Below are 22,962 nucleotides of genomic sequence, written 5' to 3' on the forward strand. Positions count from 1 at the left end.
CCATGATGGCCAGTAATTGAACTAAGGTCCCTTGAAAGGACAAGTTTGCTGATCTCAGGTGTCCTCAATTGATGGTTTACTACTCCACTGTATTTTAGCCATGAAGGTTGTATACAGTACATTAGATGACTTCAGCTGATTCAACTACAAATTCCTGTGAAGTGTTTTAGGAAAATGAGTATAAGCCAAGGTAATGGTCAATCTGAGCCAATATTTTATTTTATTTATTTATTTATTTTAATGAAAGGAAAATCACAATACCTGATAGTTCCTGAGTTCAGCGATTTTCTCATGTTGCACAGCAGAGTCATTCCAGGTGAGATTGGCCATCTCATCATAATCTCTGGCTTTATGAAAGGTCATCTCCTCAATGACAATACGAACTGAAAATAAAATTAGTTTCTTGATATGCTTTGGCAATATGGATCAGATTTCTGTTTCCATGACTAAATGGACATAAACAACAGAAATCCTCTTATTCTTTCTTGAAATAAAAAACCTGTGATTATGCTTGACTTATGCTTTTGTGTCAACCCAAATGCTATATTATGTCTGTGATGGGTATTGAAGGGAGAGGACTCAAATGCGAGGGCAAAATGGCAGTCTTTAATCAAACAAAGGAAAGCCACAGGAAAATCCAAATAAGGAGTAAAAAGGTGAAAACCAAGGCAGACCCGCAGGCTGGGTATAAGTAACACAGGAGACCTCTGTGGCTGGAACAACCAGCAGGCTGGCGAGGCGGAGGCTTGACCGGGCTCAGGGGAGATCCGGGGACCGGAGCTCGCAGAGCGGGGAGGCCGCGGCGTTGGACAGCAGGTAAGGTTCTGTGGGGTGCAAAGGGGTGAGCACAGAGACGTACGGGCAGTGATAGCAGAAGACTAACCTAACCCCGACTAGACAGGACAGGACAAGACTAATTTCTTGTGCAGACGGCAACAGCTTCATTAGGAGGTAACAATCTGACAAAGAGACACGAGAACGAGAGGGTAGAAGTAGCCCAGATAACAAGGCAATATGAGAAGCAGGTGGAGGGGAATTTATCTTAATGAGAAGTGAAGTCAGCTGTGACACAGAAGCGAAGAGCGGGGGAGACAGGAGGGGAGAAACCAGCAGGGGGAGACAGAGAGAGAAAAAGAGAGAGATAGAGACAAGATCATGACAAGATCATGACAGTACCCTCTCCTCAAAGAGCGCCTCCCGGCGCTCCAGCGGGGAAATGCTGGTGAGACCGGAGGAAATCATCAATGAGCGAGGGATCCAGGATATCCTTAGGGGAGACCCAACTCCTCTCCTCAGGACCATACCCCTCCCAATCGACTAAGTATTGGTGACCACGACCCCGACGCCGCCTATCTATGATCCTGCGGACGGTGTAGACCGGGGAGTCTTCGATGCGAACGGCAGAGAAAGATGTGGGGGGGGGGGGGGGGGGGCGGGAGACCGGTTTAATGCAGGAGACGTGAAACACCGGGTGAACACGACGAAGATTCTGCGGCAACCGGAGTTTGACAGCGACAGGGTTAACGATCTTGATAATGCGGAACGGTCCGATGAAGCGGGGGGCCAGTTTACGGGAGTCAGACTGGAGGGGTAAATTAGATGTAGATAGCCAAACCTTCTGACCCGCGACATAGCGAGGACTTTTGACACGCGATCTATTAGCAGCCATGCACATGCGTCTCTTAGAACGACATAGTGCAGATCTCACCCTCTTCCAGGTTCGCTTACAGCGACTGATAAAGGTCTGAACGGACGGGCAGTAAGAATCGGTCTCTTGGGATGAAAATAAGGGTGGTTGATAGCCGAGGCAACATTGAAAGGGAGAGATACCAGAGGCCGAGGAAGGGAGGGAATTATGAGCATACTCAGCCCAGGATAGCTGTTCGGCCCAAGACGAGGGATTGTGAAAGGCTAGACTGCGGAGCATGCGGGCAACAATCTGATTGGCTCGCTCGGCCTGGCCATTAGTCTGTGGGTGAAAACCCGAGGAAAGGCTAGCAGTGGCACCTATGAGACGGCAAAATTCTCTCCAGAACTGCGAGGCGAATTGCGGGCCCCTATCGGACACGACGTCGGTGGGCAAGCCATGAAACTTAAACACATTATCAATCATAATCTGGGCCGTTTCCTTAGCAGAGGGCAGTTTGGTAAGGGGAATGAAGTGCGCCGATTTAGAAAAGCGGTCGACTACCGTCAGGATGACCGTCTTACCGGCCGAGGGCGGAAGACCGGTGATAAAGTCGAGAGCGATATGGGACCACGGGCGAGAGGGAACAGGTAGCGGCCGGAGGAGACCAGCAGGTGGGGAATTGCCCGCCTTGGTCTGGGCACAAACAGAGCAGGCGGCGATAAAACGGCGCGCATCACGTTCTAAAGAGGGCCACCAGAAACGCTGGCGGATAAATGCGATAGTCCCTCGAACACCGGGATGAACCGCTAGTTTAGAGGAATGAGCCCATTGTAGAACTGCCAATCGTGTGGGAACCGGGACAAAGAGGCTGCCCCTAGGGCAGTTACGGGGAGTAGCGACGTGAGAGAGTGCGCGCTTAACCTGTTTCTCGATTCCCCAAACCGTAGCCCCCACCACCTGACCGGGAGGAACAATCGCCTCTTGGGGGGTGCGGCCGATCGAGGGGTTGAAAAGTCGAGACAACGCGTCCGGCTTACCGTTCTTAGAGCCCGGACGGTATGAAATGACAAAATCAAAACGCGTAAAGAAAAGGGCCCAACGAGCCTGACGCGAGTTCAATCTCTTGGCGGAGCGAATGTATTCTAAATTGTGATGATCAGTCAAAACAATGAAAGGGACAGAGGAACCCTCTAACCACTGCCGCCACTCACCCAATGCCAAGCGGATGGCGAGGAGCTCACGATTCCCGACATCGTAATTACGTTCCGCGGGGGAAAGGCGGTGTGAGAAGTACGCGCAGGGGTGTATCTTATTATCCGACGCTGACCGCTGGGAAAGAACGGCTCCCACCCCTACCTCGGAGGCGTCGACCTCAACGATAAACTGTCTTGAGCTATCTGGAGTGAGGAGGATGGGCGCGGACGTAAAAAGGGTCTTTAGCCGGTCAAACGCCTCCTGCGCAGAACCGGACCAACCGAAACGAGACTTAACCGAAGTGAGGGCGGTGAGTGGCGCGGCCACCTGGCTGAAGTTGCGTATAAAGCGGCGATAGAAATTAGCAAAACCGAGAAAGCGCTGTAGCGAGACACGAGAATCAGGGACGGGCCAATCGAGCACGGCCTGGACCTTGGCAGGGTCCATACTGATCCCCTCTGCTGAGATAACGGAGCCTAGAAACGTTATAGACGAAGCATGAAAGGAGCACTTCTCTGCCTTAACAAAGAGTCGATTCTCGAGCAATCGTTGGAGAACGCGGCGAACGTGCTACACATGAATCTGGAGAGAGGGCGAAAAAATCAAAATGTCATCGAGATAGACAAAAACGAATAAATTGAGCATATCCCGAAGGACGTCATTGATCAGAGCTTGAAAGACAGCGGGGGCGTTAACCAATCCGAATGCGTACGAGATGGTAAGCGTTACGTAGGTCGAGCTTGGTAAAGACTTTTGCCCCCTGCAGGATATCAAAGGCTGAGGACATCAGCGGCAGTGGGTAACGATTCTTAACAGTGATGTCGTTCAGCCCCCGATAATCTATGCATGGGCGCAAAGAGCCGTCTTTCTTCTTAACAAAAAAGAATCCGGCGCCGGCAGGCGACGAGGAAGGGACGATTGTGCCGGCACTGAGGGACTCAGGTAAATAATTCTCTAAAGCCTCCCGTTCGGGAGCGGAAAGAGAGTAGAGCCTACCCCGAGGGGGCGTGGTCCCCGGGCGGAGATCAATAGCGCAGTCATACGGGCGATGGGGCGGAAGAGACATGGCTCGAGAACGACTGAAAACCCCCCGCAAATCGTGATACTCCTCCGGTACCCCAGTCAGATCTCCCGTCTCCTCCTGCAACACAGAAACAGAAGACACGGGGGGAACAGCCGAGGCTAAACACTTAACATGACATGACAACTTCCAGGACAAAACAGACCCCTTAGCCCAGTCAATGTGTGGATTGTGAAGTTCTAACCAAGGGTGCCCCAGTACTAAAGGAGTAAAAGGAGACTGAAAAATAAAAAAGGAAATTGTCTCTTTATGGTTGCCAGAGATGGTCAGAGTTAATGAGATCGTCTGTTTCTGTACCCTAGGTAGGGCGCTGCCATCAAGGGCAAATAAAAGGGTGGAGTCTCTTAGCGGTGTGAGCGGAATACCTTGTTGGAGCGCCCACTTCTCATCCACAAAGTTTCCCTCAGCCCCAGAATCGATCAAGGCCACACAGGAGGCTGACGACCCCGCCCACTGGAGATGCGCAGGAAGTGTCGTGCAGGAAGTGGAAGGGATAGTGTTAGTAGTAGCGCTCGCCAGTAACCCTCCTCCTACTGGCGAGCGTTGGCTTTTACCGGACAGGAAGACACAAAGTGAGAGGCACTAGCACAGTACATACAGAGGCGGTTCTGAATCCTCCTCTGACGCTCCCTAGATGAGATACGCAGGCCACCAAACTGCATGGGTTCAGGTTCAGAGTGGGAGGGGCTGACACGAGGCGACGAGAAAAGACTCTCCTCCAGGCGATGAGCACGACGGCGTTGATCAAACCGTCTCTCCACATGGATGGCCAGGTCGATAAGATCGTCGAGCCGGGTAGTGATCTCACGGACGAGGACCTCGTCCCGCACCTCAGGAGACAAGCCCTCCAGGAAGCGAGCAGTCAGGGCGGGTTGGTTTCACCCACAGGTGGTAGCGAGGGTCCGGAATTCAATGGAGAAATCCGGCACGGATCGTCTCCCCTGCCGAAGTGTGGAAAGCCGACGGGAAGCTTCCTCTCCATAGGCGGAGCGGTCGAAGACCCGGATCATCTCTTCCTTAAAACGCTCAAAGCTTGAGATGCACTCCGCCTCAGTCTCCCAGTTGGCCGTTCCCCACTCGCGAGCTCGCCCGTGGAGGAGTGAAAGAACAAAAGCAACCTTGGCTCTCTCCTTAGCATATGTGGAGGGCTGGAGTGAGAAGACCACCTCGCACTGAGTAAGGAAGGCGCGGCACTGTGTTGGCTCACCCGAATAGGCCGGAGGATTATTTATTCGAGGCTCCGTCTGAACAGGAGGACAATGAGAGGCGGACGGCTGGAGACGGAGGTTGTGAACCTGGCTGGACAGCTCGGACATCTGGGCGGCCAAAGAACCGACGACGTGTCGGGTAGCGGAGATGTCCTCCTCATGCTTCCCGAGGAGGACGCCCTGGTGCTCAACGGCGGTCTGGAACGGGCTGCCACTCGCTGAGTCCATCATACTGGTCAGATTGTTCTGTGATGGGTATTGAAGGGAGAGGACTCAAATGCGAGGGCAAAATGGCAGTCTTTAATCAAACAAAGGAAAGCCACAGGAAAATCCGAATAAGGAGTAAAAAGGTGAAAACCAAGGCAGACCCGCAGGCTGGGTATAAGTAACACAGGAGACCTCTGTGGCTGGAACAACCAGCAGGCTGGCGAGGCGGAGGCTTGACCGGGCTCAGGGGAGATCCGGGGATCGGAGCTCGCAGAGCGGGGAGGCCGCGGCGTTGGACAGCAGGTAAGGTTCTGTGGGGTGCAAAGGGGTGAGCAAAGAGACGTACGGGCAGTGATAGCAGAAGACTAACCTAACCCCGACTAGACAGGACAGGACAAGACTAATTTCTTGTGCAGACGGCAACAGCTTCATTAGGAGGTAACAATCTGACAAAGAGACACGAGAACGAGAGGGTAGAAGTAGCCCAGATAACAAGGCAATATGAGAAGCAGGTGGAGGGGAAATTATCTTAATGAGAAGTGAAGTCAGCTGTGACACAGAAGCGAAGAGCGGGGGAGACAGGAGGGGAGAAACCAGCAGGGGGAGACAGAGAGAGAAAAAGAGAGAGATAGAGACAAGATCATGACAAGATCATGACAATGTCTGCATTACATTATATTTTCAAGAAACATCATATAGTTGTAGTAACTGGTAATGTTATGAAAATTATGCTGATTTTTTCTTAAACTTCAACATTACTGAATAAAACCAAATCAGTGTGGCTTAAACTTTAATCCAGTACAGCCAAAAACGTAAAAACTTGTTATGTGAAGACCAAAAATTTGTTATTTTAATATTACTTATTTATTTGTGAAGTTTTAGTGCATGATGAAGTTTACTGCATGAGTTAAAGTCTGCATGAACATGTAGTATCATATGACAGACACAGGGAGAGGAGCTAATTTCGACCATACCAGAATGTCTACATAAACGTGTATGTAATATGTTCCACTGATGCATAGGGTGGTTTCTTCTTTCCACCAATGTATGTGTGTATAAATATACCAGCTGATGTTAGCATGAAGTATACATTCTATTTTAAACAAACCAACATGTTTCTGTACCTTGTAAGGAACTTGGTCAGTGGTATATAAGCTATGGTCACTGTTAAAGCCTTAGGGAAACCGAGAAACTGAGAAACTGAGAGACTGAGAAACGGAGAAATGGAGAAATGAACATACAGCTGGCAAAGACAACAAGTTTCTCTCCTATGCCTGATACATATGTCAATAAAGATTTTTGACAAGGCAACTGGTATTCGGCCCTGTGATTGTATTGTAAGGGGCAAGAAATGTTTTAGATCAACATTATGCCTGTTAACTGAACATATAATTGACAATTAAGATAATTCGTCTAAAGCATTACACTAATACTAAGTTCAAATATGGGTGGTGTGTAAAAATCTTAATGTATCTCAAACACGTTTCAGTAAAAAAAAAAAAGAAAAAAAAGAAAGACAAAAGTGCAACATTTAATTGTATTTTTCCACTATTACTTCAGAAAACTAAATACTAAATACTAGGTATTTAAATGTAAAAAGTAAACATTCTTTCTTAGCTTCAGAATCCAAGAGACAATGGAGATTTTCACATTAAAGATTTTGCACAAACTGTTTAATAAATATTTGAGAATATAAGAATTTAAAAGGGCTGTATACATTGAACATCTCAGTTAGGTATGTAACCCTTGTTCCCTGAAGGAGGGAACTGATACGTCACATCCATGACCAATGAATTGGGATCTCACTTTGAGAGACTAATCTACTTTGAGTGTAAACTAAACGGGCCAATGTACATTGGCATGCAATTATTGCATCCACCAGCAGCTGATCACAGCATGGGCATAAAAAGGCAGCAGGTGCAATGAATACCAGGTTTTCGCTGAGGAGCCGAGCCGGTGACCTTCGTTCCCTCCTTCAGGAAACGAGGGTTACATACATAACCGAGACATTCCCTTTCAGTCGGACATTCTTGACGTTACGTTGGTAACAGACGAATTGGAATCCTCTACTAAAGTGCCATGGATGCTGCCCCTTCCAGTGCCCTGTGCGAGCCATCTGAGCCCCTTTTTTGCTTCGTAAGCACCCTTTGAGACGGTTCAAGGCAAGGCGCACTGCTAACAACTCTAGGCAATTGATATGCCAGTGCAGATGGGGGCGTGTCCATTCCCCCGACACTGCATGCCCGTTGTACGTGGCCCCCCAGCCAGTGGTGGAGGCATCCGTGTAAACCACAACATGCCTGGAGACCTGTTCAAGGGGCATCCTGCTAGGAGAAACACAAGATCTGACTACAGGGTGAAGGTTTGTAGACAGGCCAGTGCAACTTGGACTGATAAATGCAGCACTGTCATGCCCGACTTGGCCATGAAGCCAGTGCTGAAACGGTCTCATATGCAATAGCCCTAGCGGTGTAAGTGCCGCTGCAGCTGCCATTTGCCCCGGGAGCTTGAAGGGGTCATATAATGCATATAAGGCTTTTATTTGAAGCATGCTTTTATTAGAGGCAGAAGCAGTGGACAGAGATCATAACATTAGCACATAATCAGTTCAGAATCAATCACCAAAAGAATCAGTTCAGTTCAGACGCGGTCTGTGTCAGTCTGCTTCACGCTGAATTGGACGCGTCCGACAGAAAGGGTTCTTGGTTCAGTGTACTGGTGATCCAAAAATTGATGCAACCGCTTCTTGACTCGAGAACGAGAAACGCTCCAATTAAAAATTGGTAAGTTCATATATTTGTAAAAGTTGTAAAATGAGTAAAGTTGAATTGAACTGCTGCAATAGTCATACAGTGCTCCGGACTGCGCGCCTCAAGACGAGACCGACGCACCGCCACAGAAAAATGAATGAGATGCATTCTGACATAGCTGTGGCATTAAAATCAGTTAGTGAGGGCTCGTTTAAAATAGTGCACATATATAGGCCTTTCAGAATACTTGTTAAAGTTTAATGAAATACCTTATATATGCAGATGATATACGTCTGTTTGTGGATGGAGACTTTGTAACGGCCAAAACTATGTATTTTGCATGCATCACATTATAGTGCAGTGTGCATGAAAATAATAACAAGGCGGCAGAGCAAACTTATCATCCATAGTGGTCATCACCACATAGTGTGCGTTATAAGTTAAGTGATCAGTCTTTAAGAGAAGGACTATGTGAGAACCACTATAGATGATAAGTTCACTCTGCCGCCTTGATATTATTTTGTCTTTACTTTATTTGTACTGCCAAGAAAGAGTTAATCTTTCATGTATGAGAAGAGTGCATTGCCGTGTACCAGCCATTAAATGTGTGGGACCACCAACTCATCGTTTTCTATCTCTTTCATTTCATGGATTTAACGAATTATCCGAGTCACAGCAGACAACTTCAGCGACTACAGGATCTAATCCTCCTGCGCTTGCACACGTGGTTTGTGTGTGTGTGTGTGTGTGTGTGTGTGAAATGCGGTGCTGAAGTGAAATAGCTGGGCAGTTTGATAGCCGAATTATAATAAGCAGCCTAATAAAAATAAAAATAATAGCTTTTATTATTATTATTATTATTATTATTATTATTATTATTATTATTATTATTATTATCTAATACATTAATAGATAAAATGAGCCTAATATCTTGATTATTGACAAAGAAATCTGCTTATGTCGATATCTTTGACTATCGTCGATACACGATACTATTGTCTATCGGCACAAACCTAGACTGGACTTGTGTCTTACCTTAGACCCTCCCTGAGTGACTGTCATCAGTCTGAGATGCAGACTCCTTAGTAATTGAGGTTTTTGTTGTTTTTATGTCATAATGAACATAGCAGTAGTCATTTACTCCTGACATCTGAGCGACTGACATCGCAGAGGATTAATTTATGTTTGGATCTGAAAGAAATGTGCCCTTGATCTACTTAAATGTGTTTATGTTCGCGCGAATCATTCATGATCCAGCCTCACCTACAGAAGCAGTGAATATAATGTATTTTAATGAATCATTGCAAATTGCCTTTCCTAATAATGTGCTAATTAGCAAGTTTCAATCTAAAGTAAACAGTCTCTCAGAGAGCAGCTGGAAGAGATGGGCCGGAGTCAGCAGAGCTCATTACAATTAAGGCGAATTACACAAACCAGCGTGTTTTGAAAAGAGCTGTTTTTTTACACTACCATTGAGAAATTTTAAACAAACTACGTTAAAGACTTTTCATTAAGACCTTAAAGAATCATATCAAGCATTATATGACCCCATTAAAATAGTTTCAGTGGGATCACCGTCCTGCCCGTGAAAGAATTCAAGCAGGTCTGCCGGAGCAACAGGTCAGCCGGAGCAACAGCTCCCCATGCTAACACAACTGATCCCGAGACTGTGCTAGCATAAGCCAATCATCAAAATTCTACTCGTCACCAAGTTTGATGAGGGCCTGGACAGGTGGAGCAGCCTGCCAACGCCTGGCTCCACAATGCTGCTTGGTTGGAGGCTGCTGCGGATGCTGCACAGGGGGCAGATGCAAGGAGACGCCATCAATGATGACCAGACTGGGGCACTGTAGCTGGCTGATGGTTGGAGGCAGCAGCTGCCTGCCGGGGCAGGATGTGTCGGATCACCTCCATTTATTTCTGTGCAGCTGAGAACTGCTGGGCAAAGCTCATAAATGCATCGCAATTTAGAGGCCGGTCTGAGATGTCAGCCCTCATGTCAGCCAGACGCAGCCAAAGATGGGCGCTCCTGGACAACAAGCATGGACATTGCATAACCCAGAGAACTCAGTGGTGGTTCAGAGTTCTTTTAGAACTTCTGGATTGTGACAACCCTTGTGCAGGTTCTTCAATGCCTTGGCCTGGTGCACCTGCAGTAATTCCATAGCATGTAAAGCAGAAGCATCTTCCACAAAAGCCATATAGGCACTGCCGGTTAGACCAGCCAAATGCCTACAGGCCTGGGAAGTGAGCAACAGGTCTCCCTGCCAGGAGGAGGTGGACTTCAGACACAATTGCATCGCTACCGACAATTCCACCAGGGGGGTCGCCGAATACCCCTTTGCAGCAACCTCTGTTGAGGGTGGTGAGGGAGGAAAAATCAGAAGGCCGATTTCTGGCAGTAAAAGATTCCGTCCACGACCTGGTGAGCTCCTCATGCACTTCCGGGAAGAAAGGCACCAGGTCGGGGTGCTGAGAACTAGCGTGGTTCACCCCGAGAAATCAATCATCCAGCCTGGAAAGCTATTCATCCAGCCATAGTAGCTCACTTTAAGACTGGATTGACCAGAATGATGTTGTCATTCGGCTCCAAAGTGAAAAACTGGTATGCACTGCACCTGCTGCCTTTTTATGCTCATAATGTGATCAGCTGCAGCTGCATGCAATAATTGCATGTCAATGTGCATTGGCTCATTTAGTTTACAGTCAAAGTAGATTGGACTCTCAAAGCGAGATTTGCCGAAAACCGACATGATGTCAACAGTGACCGACTGAAAGGGAAGATGTCTTTGCATTCCAGAGAAGAAGGGAAGAAATTCATAGTTTGAATACTTTTGCCACAATATATAGATATATTTTTCCCATGTGCATCATGTGCAAGACTCCATATAAATATGATGTGTTTAAAAGAGAGAGAGAGATAGAGAGAGAGAGACTGATAGAATATATATTTAAAATTAGTTTGTTGTAATTTTATGTTGTTATGTAATGCTTATAAGACACTGAAAAACGGAACATCAAAGCCCTTGAACATATTGACACATTTTTTAAGTGTGTGAATCCCTTTAAAGTACACCACAATATGAATTAATAAAAATAAATAAATCAACTAAACAATTACATTTACAGAAAGCATATATCTTGCACTCAAAATGAGCCTAAAATGTTAAATAATAAGCCTAGTTAAGAATAGTTAGGATCAATTACCAAATGGACAAATATAAAATAAAAAAGTTGTAGAACTTAAGTTGTAAAAATAAATTCTTACAGTAAAGAGATGTACATAATTAATCATATCGGGTTATTATTAACTACATTCGTCTTCAGGAATTACTCGTAGCATTATAGCATTAATACTACAATAAAATCATTTGTTCGTCCGCAGGGCAGACAGTGTTGAAGTAAAATGATTTCTCTGGCCACGAAAAATTATTTTACTACTAATACATTGCTCCCAGAGCTTGTAACAAAACCAGAACGTTAAAGTGAACTCAGCCCATGAGCAGCAAACACAGACAACCAATGTTATTCTTTATTAAACTACACTACAGGGGAAAATGCAACATCTGACTAGACACAAACATACACATTAAACATAGATGTCAACACAAGGAAGGAATGGAGAGAGAGAGAGAGAGAGAGAGAGAGAGAGAGTCAGAGAGCGCACTGCAGAGAGAGAGAGAGATAAAGCGCTCACGCACAAGAGAGTGAAGTCATGGCAGTATTTACTCATAAACTACATCACAACCTGTTAAGAACCATCAAAGAAACTCATCACCTTATTTAAAAGGGGTCAATGCCTAGAAGTGCATCTAAATAGTTAACAAGCGGTTACTAGCATTGGTTCTGTAGTTACTGAGTAAAGTGCCCCAGTGCATGTATAATGCGTAGATTCCTGTTGAATCCTATTAATTCAATTCAATTCAAGTTTATTTGTATAGCGCTTTTTACAAAATAAATCGTTACAAAGCAACTTTACAGAAAATTATGTTTCTACAATATTTAGTAGTAGCTAGTAGTTTGTGCACATTTGACAGGATTTTAGATAAAATAAAAATAATAATAATAATACAAGACGTAGTCAGCTAGACGATGAACTATCAATATTATTAATTAAGTTACTATATGATTCAGTCACACATTTAGCAATAATTGTTAGTTCTGTTTGTTGATTCAAGGTTAGCATCATCTGGGGTCCCCTGAGGGTCAGCATCATCTCTTCTCAGGTGTTCTGGATCCAGACTGGAGCTTGTGTAAATCCTAGTTACCACGGGATGTAAATCCCGTGGCGAAACATAGAAACAAAATACAGACATCATTAGCATAGCTGCTGATCCAACAAAGTAAAATTAGTTTAACCCAAGCTAATGAATAAAAATGCTCCTTTGAACAGCTGCAACTACACTCACAATTAAAAAGATACATTATTCGAATGCTTGGCGAAAGAGATGTGTTTTTAATCTAGATTTAAACAGAGAGAGTGTGTCTGAACCTTTGTCATTTCATCCATGGGTTGACTGCTTCGAAGTGAATCAACAAAGTTGCTGAAAACTGCCAGAAGATCGGACTCCCCCGGAAGGAGAGTCACGAGGTTTCCAAGATGATGGGTGTCTCCAGGGAACCGTAAGTTAAGAGAAACTCCCCTTTTGGTTGGATTGACCAGCAACAAGACAATTTCAGCGGGACAGTGTTTCTTTGCCCCAGTGACACCTCATTTGCATGTTTAATGACTGGTGTGATTAACTGGTAACCCAAACTATGGTACAAATAGTATGATTCATTTTAGGATCACAGAGAGTACATAATTGTTTGAGGAATAAAAATACCTTTTTGATACCAAGGACGAAACACGTAAAAGGTCTTAAAGCAGGGTGTGTGTGTGTGTGTATTGTGTGGTCTTTGTATTCCACTGGACTTAAAATTTTAGTCCCTATGAGGAAACAAGTTTATAAATCATACATAACAATCTTTTTGCTTGAGAGAATGTTTTGTGTGAGGTTCACTCAAAGACGTGTGACGAGTGGGGCAGGGCCGAGAGCCGTGGGAACGGAGCGAGGCCAGTGGAGTGAATTAGAAATAAGAGACACCTGCTCCACTCACCGGTCTCGATTCCCACGGAGGAGATTGGAAGGATATAAAAGAGGAGCGACGACAATAAAGGACAAGAGAGGACCAGGCCTGGGTTTTATTTTGTGTTTTGGTTTTGTTTGTGCACGGCAGTCCTCTGCGAGGGGCTGTCACGCTGTTTTTTGTATATTTTGTTATTAAAAGTTTTATTTGAATGTCCGCCGGTTCCCGCCTCCTTCTTACCATGATTATGAAGTTTGTATACCGTTACAACATGATTTTATGATGCTGTTCAGTTTATAAAATAATAATAATTTAACACCATTGGATTAGGTTTCTTATTTAAAAAATGTCTCAGGTTATGCATGTAACCATGGTTCCTCGAAGGAACGAGACGTTGTGTTCGGAGAATGCTCTGGGAATGCCTCCAGCATGACCAGCTCTGAATCACGTGTGTAATCAGTCCAATGGATAGGCGCAGCGTTATAGGTAGGTGACGTCAGAGACCATGAGGCTTAAAAGCACGTGCAGCAAAGCTGGCATTAGCCTTTAAGTATTAAGCTAGCAGTGGAAGAGATGATGGAAGTGTGGCACTGTGACACAGTGTCTCATTACTTTGAGGAACCATGGTTAAATGTGTAAACTGGGACGTTCTTCTTCAGGTACTCAAGCTGCGTCGGAGAACACTTTGGGAACGAGAATGCCCACACCGTCAGACTTTCAAATCTCTGCCTAGTGTGTGAACCTGCACAGCTAGGGCGAGATAACAGTAAATCCTGGAGTGGTAGGGGAGATCAGAGGACTCATAGGCTATAGAGATGGCATCTACTATCCACTGACTGAGGGTCTGTTTTGTAGCGGGAAGACCTCTCTCAGGGGGACCACAGCAAACAAACAACTGGTCCGCCCTTCTCCACAGGACAGCTCTGTGGATGTATGTGCCCAGTGTGAGCACTGGACACATACATTTAAGCTTCTTCTGGTCTGGCTCCCTGAAGTGAGGAGGACTGAAGGCCTGGAGTATGACTGGCCATGGTGTAGAAAAGTGGACCTTAGGGACATACCCCACTTGAGGGTAGAGAAATGCTTTGGCTAGACCAGGCGCAAAATCTAAATAGAAAGGGGCCACAGACAGGGCCTGGGGGTCCCCAACTCTCTTAAGAGAAGCTGAAAAGCAGTCTTTATATTGAGGTGGTGATCAGAAATCTCCTCAATTGGCTCGAATGAAGGATTACAGAGAGCCTCTTACACCACAGCCAGAACTTACAGGAGGCCTCAGCCTCAGTGCACCGTGGAGGAAACATGTAACCAGGGGGTGTTTTCCCACTGACTGGCCACCAAGAGGGGCATGGCAGGAACTCCAGCACTGTACCAACCGGGCAGTTTACTGGGTCGAGCTGGCAGTCTCCACACCAAGAAGTGAAAAGTTTTCACATCAAGGTATACAGTTTCCTTGTAGAGGGAGCTCTGGACTAGAGGATGGTCTCAACAACCTTGATTGAGAGACTACACCCATAACTTCCACAGCTTCAAGCGGGGGGTGGATTACAGTGCCATCAGCCTGCGAGAGGAGATCTCTACTGAAGGGAATCTCACATGGAGAGCAGGTCCGAGAACAATACTCGGCCCTGATAGAATGCGGTTACTAGTAGCAGACAGACCCCGTCCCCTTTTTGGCCGAGGACCTCTTAGCCTTAAGGACAGTCTACAGATGCAGCTTAGGCTTAAGGCCCCAGTATACTTCCAACGAAATCGAAAAACGAACTAATATTACGTCATTTCGTACAAAGTCAGGCCGAAATGAAGTTAGTTTTGAGTTTGTTTCGGCAGTTCAAAACATTCTGGGAGTGTTCGCTTTGGCTCCTAAACACCTTTGAGATTCCATTGGTCCTGGGCGATTACACAATCGGTGGGTGTGTTCTGAAACTCCACCTTCTTTGACACGCAATTTTTTTTTTCTTGGTTCGTTCCTCATTCTGCGGAGGACCTACAGTAGAGCAACCTCTCCTGAATATACTGGAGTGTCGAATAGCTGAGCTGCACAAATATATCCGCACCTGTACAATCGCTTGCTGACAAACATTAAAGATACAGAAAAATAATTTAATTCCTATGAAGAAATTGCCATGAAGCTTGGTGTCAACGACCCGGAGTTATGCAAAAAGTGACACAGAGAAACATCTGAGACAAGTTTTCCAAAGCCATGAAAAGAATGAAAGGAAACAGTAAAGATATAAGATAGCAAATACCAAATACATGTGTTTCAAATAAATGTCACACCAAACTGCTGCTGTTGTTGTTGTTCTTTCAGTAAGCAAATGTAAAGGGTATACAGTAAATGAAATGCCAAATGAATGTACCATAATAAACTTTTGATTACACCAAATAAAATATAAAAAGGCATAACAATTTATCAAGTTTAATAAAATAAAGTAACAAACTGACCAATATTTTTTTTTCCACATCATGTTAAAGTTATCAGACTATGAGCCACTTCCCATAAAGGATTGATTATGGAATGGTTGTTTTGAATTTTGTATTACAAATATGATAGTTTGACTTTGTGACACGTTTAAATTAATATACACTTCGCCTCCAGCAGTGCAGGGGTGATGGAAAGTTCTTAAGTAGTATACCATCACTCAGCCTTTTCAAACTTCTTTTTTCCCTGAAATGAAGAATGAAAATGAAACTCATTTGAAGTACATTGGGGCCTTTAGAGACCCCAGACAGCCCCATTTCAGGGGAAGCACATGAGGCGACACTCTGTTTTTGTGCCTCCCTGTATGAGGAACAGGTACCCCCACCCGGCAACCTCCAGAACTAGAGAGGGACGAGGGAGGAACTGCTGGAACACTGCCGCCTATTTGTAAGCTTCCTGGTAACTGTCGACAACTGTGTTAAGGGCATCACGGAACACAAGTGGGGCGTCCATTAGGCAGACTCTATCTTTCTCTCTCATGTCAGAAAGGGTCATACATAAATGTCTCTCCGCTGCCATGGACTGCCCGAAAGCACAGGCGGTCTCCTTGGTAGTGCGGAGAGACAAATCCGTGGTCCTTCTGAGCTCCATGATATTCTCGGATTTTACGTACTTAAGCTCATTTAGTTCCTTCAGCAGGTCGGCTTGTTATGCCTGTAATACCGCCATGGTATGCAGACAAGCACAAGCCTGACGTGCTGCCGAGTACCCTTTGCCCACCAGCACTGAAGTGGTGCTCAGCAGCTTGGAGGGCAGTGCGGGAGCCTTTAAAGACGATGCCGCACCGGGAGACAGATAGCTCGCGATTGTCTGTTCTATCCAGGGCATCATCTTATAACCACGCTCAATCATCTCCACCACATTGCCATAATGATCGGAAGCGGGGAATGAAGTGTGTAAATCGGGCAAAAAAGGCAGGCTCCGCCATGGAGGTGGCAGCTTGGTTCACAGAAAGCGCTCGTTCAACTTGCTCTTCTGGGGTTCAGATTTTTTCTCTGCAGGCCAATCAATGTTTTACTTGGCCACAGCGCGAGTTACCACATCCAAAAGCTCCTCATACTGGGGGGACTGAGGAGGCGAATCCTTATCGATGCCCACCATGTTCCTCCTCGGAGGAAGGAAGGTGGCATGCCAAACCAGCTCCCCGGGGAGAATTAGCACCAAAGCACGCTTCCGATCCAAGAAAAAACGGGTGCTGGATCTGGTGGGTGAGGAAGAATATAGGCATTCGCCTGTCTCTCGAGAGATGAGTCTGCATGCTCCACTCCAATGCAGACAACACACAAACTGTGTGTTCCCATCGCCGTACGTGCCTTTAAGCTTCCTTGTCTCGGAAGTCACCCGCCTATGGCGACTTGCCCATCCATTTGGACTGATAACACACATGATTCAGAGCCGGTCACGCTGGAGGCATTCCCAAAGAGTTCTCCAATGCAGCTCAAGTTCCTGAAGTGGAACAATCCCATTTTCATTATGAAATAATGTTTCAATAAATTAGACCAAAGATTTGATGCTTTTTCAGTTTACTTAAGTAAATGAAGTTAATCAGACACAATTATTTTCTACTTTTTTTTACTTTGTTCATTCAAAAATTAAAATTAGCCCATAAATTACTCACCCTTAAGTCACCCTAGGTGTATATGACTTTCTTCTTTCAGGTGAATCTGGTCAGAGTTTAAATCAAAATTGTCTTTGATCTTTCAAGCTGTTTAATGGCACTCAGTGGGGTAAGAAAAAGCGCCCATCCATAAAAGAAAAACATGGCTCCGGTGGGTGAACAAAGGCCTCCTGTAGCGAATGCATTTTTGTAAGAAAAATATCCATATTCAAAACATAATAATCAACTGTAGCTTGCGCCAACAGTTGTACATGGAAGCAGCTCCGGGCTGATGACGTATGAGGTCAGCGCTGCGCATGCGCTAGTGTGTCTCATGAAAACCAACCTCCTTATGTCATCTGCCTGGAGCTGCTTCTATGAACAAGAGTGAGCATATGCTATATTAAAGTAACTATTACATTTAAATTAGGTTATTTTTCTCACAAAAATACATTGATTCGCTGTATGAGATAGGACAGGTGCTTTTTATTGAACTTCTTTTGGAATGATGCACTGGAACACCCACTGAGTGCCACTAAACACAGACTGGATTCGTCTGAAAGAAGAAAGTCAAATATAACTTGGATGACTTGAGGGGGAGTAATATATGGGCTAATTTTTATTTTTGGGTGAACTAACCCTTTAAAGTCCCCATGAAATAATTTTTTGGGTTGTTAGCATCAATATGTTAGTGTTAGGGTTATCAATAAGGCAGTGTGCTCCAAAACAGTGCCAAAATTCGTATTTAGAAGGTAAAAGCATTCAAGGCTTGCAGTTCATTGTTCTGTGAAAATGGCTCAATAATCTTTTTGATGTCACAATCATCTTCTCATCAAATCTTCTGACGAATCAAATGCTCTCTAGAATCCGAAGCACCCGTCCCCTGCACTATTACTATAGATTCTGAAGCGCCAGCTGAGATTGGTCACTTGTTCGCATTGTAGTATTTCCTGTACAGTGAATCCCTTTTAGTGCGCAGTGTAGGTGATAGGAAACGATTGAGACAGTGTAAATATGCTTTCGATTGGCGCAAATGAGGTTTGGTTTCACGTTGTTTCACTCGAACCGTGGCAGCGCACATCCGGACTTTGGCTCCGGTCCAGAGACGTGATATCATGGAGTAGATCATATGTGCAAGTCAGCATATATTAAAGACTTAAAACTACACAGCCTCAGCATGATTATGACAACTAATTTGTTTTTCTAAGCGTTTCATATTGAATCTAGGGGGTAATCTATTAGACTGTGGCTGTCAAATGAGGCTTTACCGAGCTCAATGTCTCTGGCTCGAGCAGACATAATCAAAATGCTATTGGCTACTTTAAAAAGGGGGTGGGGCTGCTCGATATGTCTCACACTCTCTTCCTGTTTCAGTTTAAATTATGTCACTACATAGAATAATGCTGCTTGTTTCAAGGCACTTCAGGGAACCTTTAATAGTTTTGGGTAAAATTAAGAATGTTAACCTTATTCAACTAAATGGCATTGAATGAACCTAATGTAATGAACTTAAGTTTACTGAAATAAATAATGTTAATTACAAGGAACCTATTGACATAAAGTATTAAGTAAATGCAATGTATCATTTGAATGTATGCTTAAGGGATAGAAAATGCAATTCTACAGTTTAAGGAATCCCCATAAAACATGGAAAACTGGGGGCATGTTTTTGTGGCATATCAGGACACAACCTTGTATAATGACATGGGTATGACATTACAAGGAGAGGGTGACTTATGAGGAAATAACCCATGTCCCCATTTTTCAAAACGCTTAGTTTTTTTGAGAAAGTAAAAATGCACAGTTTCCTGTGAGGGTTAGGGTTAGGTGTAGGGTTGGTGTAGGGCCATAGAATATACAGTTTGTACAGTATGAAAACCATTACGCCTGTTGGATGTCCCCACTTTTCACAAAAACAAACATGTGTGTGTGTGCGTGTGTGTGCGTGTGTGTGTGTGTGCGTGTGTGCGTGCGTGCGTGTGTGTGTGTGTGTGTGTTCTTCCTTTCAACTTCTTGTTCTTCTTTGAGAGATAATGGAGTTCCATTAAGTGTCTGGATAAAGAATTGTCCTAGCCATCTCACATTTTTAAATGCAAAAACATGTTCTGTATGAATGCCCCCTTACATCAACAAATTTTACATAAATAAAATAATGTTTTTCCTACCAATCTCATATTTTGTTCCTGCAACATTGGCTGTGATGAAACCCTTCTTCTTATTCTTGGTGTGGACCTTTCTCTTTACTCCATTCTGATAAGGCAATGTCGGTGGCATGTTCATGGAGGACATTTCTTGACTGTCTGTAAAACATTTAGCAACTGAACGTTCTCTGCTATTGATATATTTTACACTTTAGTATTAAGAAAACCCTTCAATCTACAAGAATGCCTAAGAGGGTGGAAATATAGAGGTGTTTAAGGTCTGTATGGATGCTCTGTTTTTTGGCGTCACTGCTGTAAATGTGTCTAGCTTACCTTCATCATTGGGGGGTGAAGGCATATCTCAAACAGCTGTCCTCTCACTACCCAGACTCAGAGACTTATGATGCACAGTTTGGCACCAGTCTACTTCCTCCTCGCTGTCTTTGTGGCAACAGTTTTAGGAGGTGGCAATATCATCTGGCCACTTAGATCATGTGGCAGGGGACGGGGTGAAAGTCAGTTGTGGACTGCATATCTTGAAGGAAAGAGGTCAGGCCTTCTCCACAGAATCACAGATGGGCAGATAGACAAGATATCTGAGGAAGAGAGAAAGAGAAACAGTAAGATTGGTAATGTCAGACAAAGAAGAAGAGCTGGAGGGATCTGCAGAGTCTTGCCAAATGGTTGCTGTGTCACTCACACCTATCAGTGCCGCTGACAGCAGGTTTCACCTCACTGATCAGCACTCACTGCCTGACTGGGGTTTTTGGCAGATGAGGGTCTATCTGCTGCTTGTCAAGCAAATGCATCGTCAATAACATTCAAATGTTTGCTTTACATGTCTGTAATCTGTCAGGCAGCAAAGCAGACATCTAACAGCTAGTGTTCTATGATAAACCAATACTAGAAAGGTACTGATACCTTGCTGTTAAAGAAAGTATGATTCCTCATTTTATTAGTACAGATGCTTTAAGAATAACCCCATTTTAATAAGTTGTGTTGTCTTAGCAATAAAGCAATTAATTGTTTTTTGCCAAAAAGCATGTAATCTATGACATCCAAAGCTTTGTTCACCTAAAAACTGTGTGAGTGCTTAACTATCTAGTTCAAAAGGAGTGAGTCCCAGTATGGGTTTACTTTAATAGATTTCAATGTTTTTTTTTGTTGTTGTTGTTGTTGTTTTTTAAAGAAAGTATATTTACACATGAAATGTAGTTAATAGTTAAAATAGACAGAATATATTAGGTCATTTTAAATTTGTGAAATTACCATTATTTAAAATTAATAAAATAAAAAAAAATGAAGAATCAAAAAGCAGAGCTGGAACTCACTGGTCAATGGAGAGATTTCAGTTGTTGTTGTTGTTGTTGTTAATAAATAAAACTAAGAACTATACGTTTTTTGTTGTTGTTTTGTTTTGTTTCTTTGACGGATGGATGAAAAAAGATATCCAAGGCTGGCTGATATACTAATTATTAATCACATATTTATGGTGACTTTGCTAGAAACAAGTTAGTTAGATTCACTTTTATGAATCACTTCAAATTCAATAATTCCTTTGATCACTCAAAAATATCCATGTTGCATTATTCATGTATCAAAATGGTTTAGTTAATATGTATGTAGGAAAATATTCATATATTTAGGTTTATAGTCAGTGTTATTTTTTTGAAAAATAAAATGAAAAACAATGTTTAACATTTCTCAATGTATTTAACTTTTGCATTAAACAATATTAAATCTACTTTTTGATTGTCAAAAGAAAGGAAAACATATATAGTTATATATAACCACATCCCCCAGTCCTACATATAATTCAAGCAATGAGGTTGTTCTGCTACAGATATCTCAAATATATGGCATTAAATGCACATCCAGTAAAATATACAAATTTTCAAGTGACTCCTACACATATCAGGATATCCTAAAATATCTCACATTTTTTTAGAAATTATTTACACAATGAGAGGGAATCCTGATTAAAAATATAAAAAAATTACAAGATGTAAACATCTTCAAAATGTATATGTTCTTGTACTCTTAAACGATAAAACTGATTGCAATGTTAATTATTTCGGATAGAAACATCTGCCACGTGGATACATGCTCTGGAAAATTGTGCACAGTGCTTGAAAAAGTTTATATTCTGTTTGTGGGGAAAAGAATAATAATATTGCTTTAATTATTTAGCTTTCTTTTTCACCTTTTTTCAAACATGATGTTTTTAAAATGAAATGTTCTTGATTTGAATTAAATGTTCAAGCTATTTGCATTGTTACTTTATGGCAACACAGATGGCAAAATATAATACAACACTGACTTCTGGTGGTGTGTTTGTAAAGTGCATTTGCACATACTGATTCCACACAAATGGACACAAATAAAAGACACGTACACACTACACAGATCACAGTTTAAGAATAAAACTAGGAACAAAACAAAACAAAACTAAAAGTTGTTGATTTATAGATTCTAAGTATAAATGAAGATTTCAATGGAAACTACTGTATTTGGTCTCTCTCTGACCATGTTTACAGCAGGTACTGTATTACCAGTGTCTCATATGCATCTCCTGTGACCAGCAATGAATGGACTTTGAGAAGAGGGTATCTGATTTTGTGACTGCAAACAACACATAGTAGTTCAGTGCTTTGCTTTATGCTGTTTATACAAATACACCAAATATGCTTGCATTGTTTAACACTACTGCAAATATGGTGTTTAATTGTTTTAATCAAGAATCTGTCTAAAGGAAAGTGTTTTAGTCCAATGACTGATTGATAGGCATGCCCTACATTAGGTGGTGCTCCGATGTTGTCCTGGACATCCTATTCACACCATTTATATTCATTTACCACAACATAACTTTCAAACATTACTTATCAAGTCATATTTATAATGTAATATTAAGTATTTTTTAACTCTATTCTCTCACTTTAAAATCTAGTATTATTTTATAATTTGAATAATTTAATGCTTTAGTTTGACTCTGTGAAGTAATTAGTTAACTGGATGCTGAATAATTTTCTTCGGATTTATAAATCTTAAACATTGTTTTATCTCTCTAAAGTCCCTTTACCGACACAAAGGAAAGTAAATACACCCTGTATGAAATGTAATATGTCCACATTGTTCATTTCTTTGCTCATTGTTAGTTCATTATTATTTTTGCATTCAGTGCTTCATTCAGACAGGTTAAGTTTCTGGGCTCTGACTCGAAAGTTTCATCTCCACAAAGGGACAAGCCATAAACTGCAGAACTACTAAGAATATCCTGTCAATATTGTTTTCCTCAAATTACAGTAGCTCAATGCAAAACACTGCAATGAAATATTTGCATAAAAAGCATCTGCTTTATCAATACAATTTCCAAATTATGAAATACTAATGCAGTTAGAACTGTCGCTAAAAGAGACATTCAGGCAATTTATGAAGCTATAGTCAATCTGTTCCAGCACAAGACAGCAACACAATGACAGGCAGGCGTGTTTGATGAATGAGAGCTTGAGTAATCTCCTGCTATCATGCATCACCCTGACAGCTCCACCACCCACAATCCACTCACTATGTATTTCCTCCGAGACATCGCATCACTTCCTGCTAAC

General features: G+C 43.2%; 1 protein-coding gene and 1 pseudogene across 1 annotated transcript in view; both read right to left on the minus strand.

The window, feature by feature from the left end:
* Positions 1 to 19,951, minus strand: part of LOC128022623 (tubulin polyglutamylase TTLL7-like) — a 79,637-nt pseudogene extending 59,686 nt beyond the window's left edge.
* The window catches only part of uox (urate oxidase), a 321,443-nt gene that overhangs the window by 270,906 nt on the left and 27,575 nt on the right, over positions 1 to 22,962 (minus strand). The window lies entirely within an intron of this gene.

This window comes from Carassius gibelio, chromosome A11, assembly GCF_023724105.1.
Source record: "Carassius gibelio isolate Cgi1373 ecotype wild population from Czech Republic chromosome A11, carGib1.2-hapl.c, whole genome shotgun sequence".
NCBI lineage: Eukaryota > Metazoa > Chordata > Actinopteri > Cypriniformes > Cyprinidae > Carassius > Carassius gibelio.